The sequence below is a fragment of the Acomys russatus genome, chromosome 24 (genome assembly GCF_903995435.1).
Source record: "Acomys russatus chromosome 24, mAcoRus1.1, whole genome shotgun sequence".
NCBI lineage: Eukaryota > Metazoa > Chordata > Mammalia > Rodentia > Muridae > Acomys > Acomys russatus.
This window is the reverse complement of record NC_067160.1, coordinates 37,672,139-37,682,671: the sequence shown is the minus strand read 5'-3', so window position 1 is coordinate 37,682,671 and position 10,533 is coordinate 37,672,139. Positions and strand designations below refer to the sequence as shown.

Here is a 10,533-nt window from a genome sequence, read left to right as displayed (position 1 = left end):
TGTCTTCTTTGTACCAAATTAATATTATGCAAATTGCCTATATACCAGGAGCTTTAGGCCAGAATGCTTTTTATATGTCCTCGATCTTTTGATATATGTGGGTATGTACTGTACCTGCAGTCCTACCATATATAATAACTAATAATGCTTAGGCCTTTTCTTCTTCCTAAAATGGTGAGAGTGTGTATTGATAGTCCTGCTGACAACTTAATACTTATAAGTAAAATGCTAATTTCATGTATTTTATCCTCAGATGCATTTTTAAGAAATGCAACACATATTGTTTGTATTTTTGTTCAGCAGATGGCCAAAGGCTTAGAAGACAGATGCAAACATAAACCCTCATTTGCCATCCACAATGCATTGATGATCGAGAATGCATTTTGATACATACATGAAGGAATAGATACACAAGGGAGCTCAGAGAGATGATGGTATTGATGATATGATTGGTTCTGACAATTGTTTTTAAATTAAAGGAATAGATAATGAAAACTAATGTGATAGATAAATATGCATATTTTAAAGACTTGTTTTGAAGATGAGGTAGAAGTTGAAGATATCTGTGAACAAATGTATGTTTCAGTGGACCTATATGCTGGTACCTAAAACAGCTTGGTAAAGAATCATTGCCATATTGTTAAAGTGAGTATTTGAAAACTCAGTGCTGTAAGAAGCTGAACGTAATTTCACTTATGATAGGCATTGCTCTATCCTAAATACTGGTAAGTATTCTTGAATGTGCTATGAATGAGCTAAACTCATTCTAAAGAGATGTGGGTGTCAAAAATGCAAGAGGCAGATCTACCTTCAAATTCCTAAGGTAAATTGAAGACATTACCAGTGATGTTGCACTAGAGAGCATGGAAGCTGCCATAAGTACATCTTTAACCCAAGGAGAGGTAGAAGAATAAAGAGCTGCTAGCAAAGCTGGATTGAGCATTTATCTTTGCAAAAGGGTTATTTTCAGGCATCGTGAACTTGAGTGACCCTGCTGGGCAGCAAATGAATAATGTATAAAATCACTTAAATGAAAATTTATTGGCCTCACAACAGAAACAAAAACTATGTAACACATTTGGGGGTATAACAAATTTTTAAAATGATATTGTGCATGCATGTATTCTATGACCAATTGGAGTCACATTTCTGTTTCCTTGATTTTGTTTTGTATTTCTTAGAAATGTTCTAACACTATTGCCCCAGGTTGACCTTGAACTTGCCAATCCCTTTTCCTCAGCCTCTAATGCGTTAGGATTATAGACATATGAAATTGCTCCAGACATCTTGCATTCTGTAGAATGAATAAATAAAATAATTTATATATTTCTTGTCATCATTTTTTGCTTTAGAAGAATATTTGGTTATAAATTTGGGCATATTATTTTGGTATATTTTCTATGAATTTATTTATTTATTTATTTATTAACTTTACATACCAATCATAGGCCCCTCCCTCCTCTTCTTCCAGTATTCCATCACTTCCTCCCTCCCACTAATACCCTCATAGGAACCCACCTACCCTAGCACATCAAGTCTTAGCAGGGTTTGGCGCATCCTCTCCCACTGAAGCCAGATAAGGGTGGTCAGCTATGGGAAAGGGATCCAAAGGCAGGCAATAGAGCGACAGACAGACCCCCTCCAGTTGTTAAGGGACCTACATGAGGACCAAGTCACACATCTGCTACATATGTGCAAGGGTTCTATGTCAAGCCCATGCATGCTCTTCGGTTGGTGGTTTAGTCTTTGTGAGCCCGCATGGGCCCAGGTTAATTGACTCTGTAGCTCTCCATGTAGTTTCCTTGACCCTTCTGGCTCCCTCAATCTTCCCCTCCACACTGTTCCACAAGACTTCCCCAGCTCTAGTTAATGTTTGACTGTAGGTCTCTGCTTCTGTTTCCATCAGCTTCTGGGTGAGGCTTCTCAGAGGACAGTTATGCTAGGCTCCTGTCTGCAAGCACAAAGGATCATTAATAGTGTCAGGAGTTGGCTCTTTCCCACAGGGTAGATATCAAGTTTGGCCAGTCTTTATCTCTGCTCCATCTTTATCCCTGCACATCTTGTAGGAAAGACAAACTTTGGGTCAAACATTTTTAGGTGGTTTGATGTCTCCATCCCTCCACTGGAAGTCTCACCTGACTATAGGAGGTGGCCAGGGAGCCATGCAACCAGAGCGTGTTCAGCAACAGAGCTGCAATTATAAAAAATGAGGACAAAGATCATGTTTGATTGAACTTTCATTGCAATAGGGGAGTAAGACAATCATTGTGTAAGGTAATTTCTGATTATGGTAAACTATACCATATGTTACCAAAGCCTCCATGAGGAGGTAAAGCCATCACCTGAGATACAAGGAAGAGGGGAAGCCAGTCATGACCAAGTTGACAAGAAGGGTTGGGAGAGCAGCAGGTAGTAAGCCCCAGGCAGGGAAATGTTTAACAGAAACTTGGAAAGTCCTATGTAACCGCAATTCAAAATCCTGACCTAGTGCTGAGCATACACATCAGAACAGTAGAGGAAGAACAGCAGCTTTCATCTAAAGAGAGATGAGTAGACTCAGGTTCAAGGACCCATTTAGAAAGTTGTCACAAAAGAAGAAATGCTTGGTTTGAAATGTCTCATTCTCCTAACTATAATTTTTGAAACAAAATGGCTTAAATGTCTCATGTATGTTTAGTGTTAATATTCCATGATACTACAAAAGAGTTAATAAACTAATTACTGTTTTATTAAAGTGAATGTAGACGATATCAATGCACACTACAAACAAAGGAACTCCAATGATACAGAATGGCAAACTATATTGATAAATTCTTTGATCAATGCTTTGTCCCCAAAGGGGAAACAATCAAAAGAAACTCTCTAAGCCCCTTCTGGAACCTGAGCTTACAAAGACATCAACCAAAAGTGACTGTTGTTATGCAGAAACTAATTCCTGTGCCACAGGATTTTTTTTTCAATTATGTGTTTGGTGAGTAAAATCTTAAGGATATTGCAACCAAAATACTGAACAGTTAATTTGTTTTATGTCTTGTGGTGAAACAGATATCACCAATGAACTCAAATAATAAAAATTCCTAATTTTCTTGTGTATGTGTTTCAAAATGATGCGTAAAGGTCCTTGGCGGTTTTTTATTTTTTTTTCTAGAATTAATGAACACATCCACATTACACTTACTTGTCAGCATGAAGAGGACATTGTAGCTACCCACATTCAGATCAGCAGAGTGAGCCTTGGGAGAAGGTCCTGATTCCAACTGCAGAGGGGATCGTGCTGAAGTGCACAGTGAAAAGAAGGAGGTAGACAAATAAGCTTGCTTAAAATCTTACAGGAGAAGATTCAATTCACATTCTAAATTATCCTGAGCAACACATAAGGAACTGCTAATACGTATGGTAGTGAGAAAGGAACAGTTTCTGTGTTTCAAAGAGTGCGGCAGAATAGATCTCGAAGGGTACACAATATGAGACTAATATTGACACATTGTAGGCAAGAGAAAAAATTTTGGCTCATTTGAGCCTGAAAGGAAGTAAGAAGGGCCCCTATTGCTCCAATTTTGACCATTTGGGAATCAAAGCAAACAGTGTCCTTTAGAAGTCACTGTTCTTATATACTTAGTCACTCTATTGTAATTCTGTAAGAAAAATATTTACCGAATCACCATGATATCTCTATTTAATAGTTCATATGCAATAGAATATTGATATACAAAAATATAACTAAATTTACTTGTATTTTACTTTCTTAGCCTAATATGTTTTCCTTTTAAATGTCCCAATGTGTATTGTTCACCCATCCCTTTTCAAGATAAAAGTGTAACCTTTATTAAAAATGAATTTCTAATGTGTCATGTGATCAATAGATATAAGTACCTTCATTTTTTATATTAGTCTAATGCTATTTTCCTTTTACTGTTGTATAAACAGGGAATTGAAGGGTAAAATAGTTAAAACTTAATGCTATAGTGCTAATGTGGCTTTTAAATCACGTCAGCTGCAATCACTGCATTATAATTAACAATTTATTGAACCAGCAATAAAATGAACATCACATTACTTCTTAAAGCAGCAGAATAAAATGGCTAATAAATAGCATAAGCCAGACAAATTGCAGAGTAATAGAAATTTTCTTAAGATTTATGGTGTGCAGAAAGATGGATGTGCTATTAGTAGGAACTCCCATACTTGACAAAATTCTTTCACAAAGACATTGTTACCAGGCATGTCAGAGTTCACAAGTCTAAGTGGTTTATCCAAATTTCAGTTCTGTGCTATTACAGTGGAAAATACTCATTACAAGGTTTTGAAACTGCAAGCAATGTGTACATTTGCCAACATTCAAACTGCTACTGCCAAAAAGATACTAAAATATTTTATAAACTGTCAAATAACAAGTCTGCTAGCTTAATCTGAATCTATTTTATATGATACAGACTGTAAAACTATTACATTAATTCACTTCCTAAAAAACTTTTAAGAGCAGAAAGCAGCCTGTCTAGAGCTGAACAAAGCAACTGCATTTTACCTTTTAAAATCCTGGCGATGTCATCCTTAGTTGGGAAAGCACGAGTGTGTGTTCTTGGAATGAAATCATACTCCCGTTAACAATGGACGCAGAAACAGGAGCTATTAAACAAAGTGAGATCTCAGAAATATTTAGGTTAGAGTCCAGCTGCTCAGTTTATGGTAATAAAAAGAAGATTCCAAGGCTTGTGCTAGAATATGGTCTATGAGCCTTTGTTTCTGACATGAAGCATAGCGCATAATCTAGAGTAAAAAATAAAATGTTTTTATTATATGCCTTATAAAACCGTTAGCAATATGGTATAAAGGATTTATTTTAAGCATTAAATTTTAATTATTATTATCAGTAGTAGCAATCAGAGTAGCACCTACCAGCATGATAATTATAGTCACATAGGATCTCTCTACAAAAAGAGTTACTCTCGAGATTGTTTGCACCACTTAGTTTAATCAATAATTGAGGGTCATTTGGTGTGTGTAAGTTGACATGAACTCATCAAGCATTTGCTATGCATCCTAATTCCAAAATCAACACAGTTAAAGGGAAATATATATTAATGTGTATACTGATTCCTTTTTGAAGTTGATTTCTTTATATCAAGTTGCATGGCTTTTTCTAAGATGTATTCATGTTAATAACATCATGTTAAAAATTTTTATTTCCTCTATGTTAATTCATACGGCATCAACTAAGATAAGAAGGTCATCACTGTGTCATATTAAAGATAAAAATATATAGATTTCATATCAAGTATGAAAACATAATCTTTTAGAATTAATTTGATGAGGAACAAACCCATAACTGATTTTATTCCTTTTCTTCTTGTATCTTCTTCCTTGTCCGTATCCTGGTCTTACTGCCCTATCTGTCATCTGTCTGTTTCTGCCTGACGGCTGTCCAATAACTGGCTGTCCCTTATGAAACAGAAACAAGAACCGTTCAGAAACCACGGCATGGTAAAGAAATGAGGAATGGAATAGCTGGATCTTGAAGTAGCCCTATTCCCATTTGTCTGAAAAAGCACCAGATTGATTTATAAAATAGTTGTATAAGTGTGCACTCCCACCAGCAATGAAGGAGTGTTCGCCTTTCTCCATATCCTCACCAGCATATGCTGTCATATGAATTTTTGATCTTAGCCATTCTGATGGGTACAAGGTAGAATATACCCAAAAGATGCTGCACCAGACAAGTACATATGCTCAACCATGTTCATAGTGGCCTCATTCATAATAGCCAGAACCAGGAAACAACCTAGATGTCCCTCAATCGAAGAATGGATAAAGAAACTGTGGTACATTTGCACTATGTAATACTACTCAACTATTAAAAACAAGGAAATCCTGAAAATTTCAGGCAAATGGATGGAACTAGATATGATCATCCTGAGTAAGTTAACCCAGACCCAGAAATATACACATGGCATATACTCACTTATAATTGGACACTAGCCCAACAGAGATGTTCCCTGAGAGTTTTCACTTAGCCAGAGATTTGGATAAGTACTGGGACTCCCTATTGGGATGCCTGGTGAGAGAGGTAAGGAAGAATGGGGAAATAGAAGCATCCAAAGGGTCAGTAAGGTTGGTGAATCTGGACCCAGGCGAGACAGTTCAAACTACTGTATCAACAATGAACATTGCATGCAGGAAACCTAGAACCCCTATCCATATCTAGCCAATGAACACCACATTCTGCACAATCATGTGTAGATCAGGGACAGACTTGGACATGAACTCTGGTGACCCCTATTTCACTACTTCCCCTTGGTAGGGAGATCAGGTGACACTCAGAGGAAGAGTAAGCAGACCACCAGGAAGAGACCTGATAGGCTGTGATCTTATAGTGGGTGACAAGGTGCCCTTCTGTCACAGACCTAGGAGAGAGGAATAGGATGAAAAAGGGAGGGAGGGAGGGGAAACAGGAAGATACCAGTGAAGGAATCAGAATTGAAATGTAATCTGAATAAATTACTTAAATAAATATTTTTTAAAACTAAAAAAAAAGAAAGAAAGAAAGAAAGAAAGAAAAAAAGAAAGAAAATGAGGGCTATTTTACAGAAATCTCATTAGCCCAGCTGGACCTGAAGTAGTCAGAAAAACTAATAAGACTGCAGCCACACCTTATCTGCATGTTTTCCAACATTTGTGGCAGACACTTATTGTTTAAATTTGATTCCAACCAGTTGACTATTTTCAGCAGATGATTGAGACAACATACATAAATACATAGATGCATTAGACTAGGCCATGGCTTGCATGAGTATGTATCTTAAGATTAAAACTATACATTATTTTATGGTATAAAACTAATTGTGTTTGAAATCCAGTGCAAGTAAGATTGGCTGTTACATTGTTCTCACAAATGCAGATTAAACTCAAACAGGCTGAGACGACAGCAATAGAGCAGATTAAAAACACAGTCTTCAATGGTCTCAACTGGCTGTTAACTATGTTGTGAGGCCCAACAAAAGTTCAGTGTACTTGAATGCAAGAGACATTTTTATACAATTGTAGCCCTACACATCAGTATTACCTAGAGAAATGTAATATTGGGACTAAAGTTAAATTAAGAAGACTTTTTTTTACTGGGATGCATTATGACTCCCCTATTCCGATAGTCTGATATTACCACCCATTTCATACTTTTCAGAATAGAACATTAGAATTCAATTTTAATGTTTCTTTGTAGCAATTTTCAAGCGCCTACAACAATAGAATATGTGAACTTCTTAGAAGATGATTCTGGAACGAAAATATGTATTTTTGCATATCAACCTTGCTCAGATTCCTTATATTTCTGGATTGAGCCATTGCATTTTTGTTCTAGACTATTGTGTAGTGAGCAACTTTAGATGTCCAAGTCACTTGTTGTCATGGAGGCAAAGAGCAGTCATATTTATTACCCAGTGTGAGAGCTGTGGTTTCATGAGCTAGATGTGCCTCTTCTGCTTTGAGGCCACTGTGTGTGTGTGTGTGTGTGTGTGTGTGTGTGTGTGTGTGTGTATAGCTTTCTTGTTCCTCTTTGTATCACCTGATGAGAATTGGGCATTGAATACTGTGTATGGAAAAATTCTCTCCAGGTAACACTAATATTTGGAGCATTTAACTCCAATATCTCTAATTCAGATTATTTCATGCCTTTGGGAAATATCCACTGACTTCAAGCACTATAATTGTCAATTTACAAGGTTATCTTTTGAACAGTTATGAACAATTTCAGAGAAGATGCATGTGAGGTATATATCCAAATTTTATTTAAATTATTTTCCTCTATTCTTAATAGCTTACCACTAAGCACCTGAAAAAAAAAAACTGATGGAAAACGATCTGCAAGTGATTTATTATGTGCTAAAGAACTATCCCAGGAGGGAGACACAATGAGATGATAGAAAATGCTTTGTTTTTCCATTCTTAATGGTGAAAATGATTTTTTCATTCTTATAAGCTCTATAGAATATATTATATTATATTATTATAATATTGAAGACTAAATGTTATCAACATAAGGCCAAGAACTTAAGTACAATTTGAGAAGCAAAAGTCCAGCACTGTGTGGAAGTGACAGGGTCATTTAGTAAGACATTACTGAAGGAAAATTGGCTAAGCTTAAGAAGAAGGGTTAGAGATATGACTCATCAATTAAGAACACGTACTGCTCTCAAGGCGGTATAATCAATTTGTTTCCCAGCACCCACAGAGGCTGGTTCACTACTGTAATTCTAGCTCCTCATCTGGAGTCTCCATCTATCTGCACTCACATACACATACCCTCCATTCCCCAAAAGACATGTACACATGATTGATTAAAAACAGATATTTGAAAAGAAGGATGGAAATAAGCAAGATGGTATAGGCAAACTGTAAAAACACGTGGAACTGCTCTGTGCATGCCTGAGAAATATATAAGAAACATTTTATTTGTGTTAAGAGTATTAGAGAAATATACTAAAATTTCTGGAAGTTAGTTTGAGAACTTACATCATATCTTGTGGCCCAAGGCACATCATTCACATCACAAATCTTTGTTGTATTTCCCTTAAAAAAACACAATACAGGAGGTAAACTTTAAACCCCTTCCCAGATCTAGCCAATGGTCAGAATAGTCTCCACAGTTGAGTGGAGAGTGTGATACGACTTTCTCACGTACTCTGGTACCTCACATTTGACCATGTCCCCTGGAGGGGGAGACCTGGTGGCACTCAGAGGAAGGACAGCAGGTTGCCAAGAAGAGACTTGATACCCTATGAGAATATATAGGGGGAGGTAATCCCCCTCAGGAACAGCCATAGGGGAGGGGGATAATGGGAAAATGGGGCAGGGGGAGGAATGGGAGGATACAAGGGATGGGATAAACATTGAGATGTAACAAGAATAAATTAATTAAAAAAATATATAAAAAAAATAAAATATAAAACATGACAGGAAAAAAAAACACAATTCGTGTCTGTTATAATGGATAAAACATAGGTCAGAATTTAGCTTTTATAGCTATACAGAAATATGATGGCCACATCAATTGTCATCTTTCTCCATCTCATAAACCCTATGAGGCACTGTTAGTGGCTTTTGTTTTCTTGTTTGTGGATTTTTTTTTATTTGTTTCTGTGTGACCCAAAAGCCTATACTGAGCTCTGATGTTCTTCAATATAAATTTTCAGATATGTATTCCTACAGGCATCTGTTAAACTCAATTTGTATGCTTTTATGCTTAAGCACATATGCCAATTATCTTAGAACATGGTATTCAACAAATTATGCGCACATATCACTATTAATAAAATAAGCAAAGAAAGGTGCTTTGATATTAAATTAAAATTTACTTTTTGTGTGAAATATTAACTAGCCATAAAAAATAACTATTAAAAATAAGGTTTTCAATATTTGGAGACAATTGGGGCATTCTCTAGAAATTTGATAATTTCTAGTTTTCTTTATTTCTTGTCTTTACCCTCAAATTTACACTATTTTCCAAGAAATCATATAGATTATTTGTCATCCGTTAAAATACTAAATAATGAAAAACTTTGTACCCCAATGCTTACTCCGTCTTGAAAACAATCCAGTTACAATCCTATCACAGGACATTGCATGTCTATTTTCCAGTTAGTGTCTATACACAGATCAAAGGATACAGAAACTGTTTATATAAACACTATTTAGCCTCTTAAAGTGGTGGCTATATTTTGTAACAACAAAGATGAACCTTGAACACGTGTATTAACTAAATAAAGGCAGAGACAATAGTCATCCAACTCGGTCTCACTCATATGTAAAATGTCAAAACGTTGAACGTGTAGGAACAGAAAGTAAAGGAGCTGTTACCAGTAATATGATGGCATGATAGCAGTGTGATTTTTGTCCAAGATTGCATAGATTCATTTAGATGAAAGGTAAACTCATAGAATCTAAAGTCTACAATGATGACTTCATATACGAAATTTCATTGTATATTTTAAAGTTGTTAACAGATTAAAATTTAAGAAATCAAATTATAACAATGTGCAACATTTAGTTATAATTAGTTTGATGCAGCTACGATATAACATATGATACAGTATATCTGATACACATGTATCAAACCATCATCCTATGTTTTTTAAAAATTTACAATTTTTTTTATTTGCCAAATAAATATGAGGACAAAATAAAACATGTCAAATAGAGTTTGAAAATTCTCTCTTTTACTAAAAGATATATTTGACTACACAAAATGTCAGAATGTGATCCGAAACTTAAAAAGTCAGTTAACCTCAAGATTTGGCTGTACATATCTTATGTATACAACCAAAGATGACTCATCCTATATCACAAGGACACTTGATCAACAATGTTCACTGTTGCTCTATTTATAGTAGTGAGAAAATGGAAACCACCTATATGTCCTTCATCATGAAAATGGGTAAAAAAAAAATGTGATATATTTTCACAATAGATACAAATGTAAACAATTACACAGCTGTAAAAAATTATATCATGAAATTTGCAAGCAAATGTGTAGAGCAAATT

At 35.6% G+C, this 10,533-nt stretch overlaps 1 non-coding gene across 1 annotated transcript; it reads left to right on the top strand.

The window, feature by feature from the left end:
* Window positions 1–275: 275 nt before the first annotated feature.
* Window positions 276–407, top strand: LOC127207770 (small nucleolar RNA SNORA40). The gene has a single exon (XR_007832977.1). It is a non-coding gene; the product is annotated as a small nucleolar RNA SNORA40 (small nucleolar RNA).
* The last annotated feature ends 10,126 nt before the right edge of the window (window positions 408–10,533 follow it).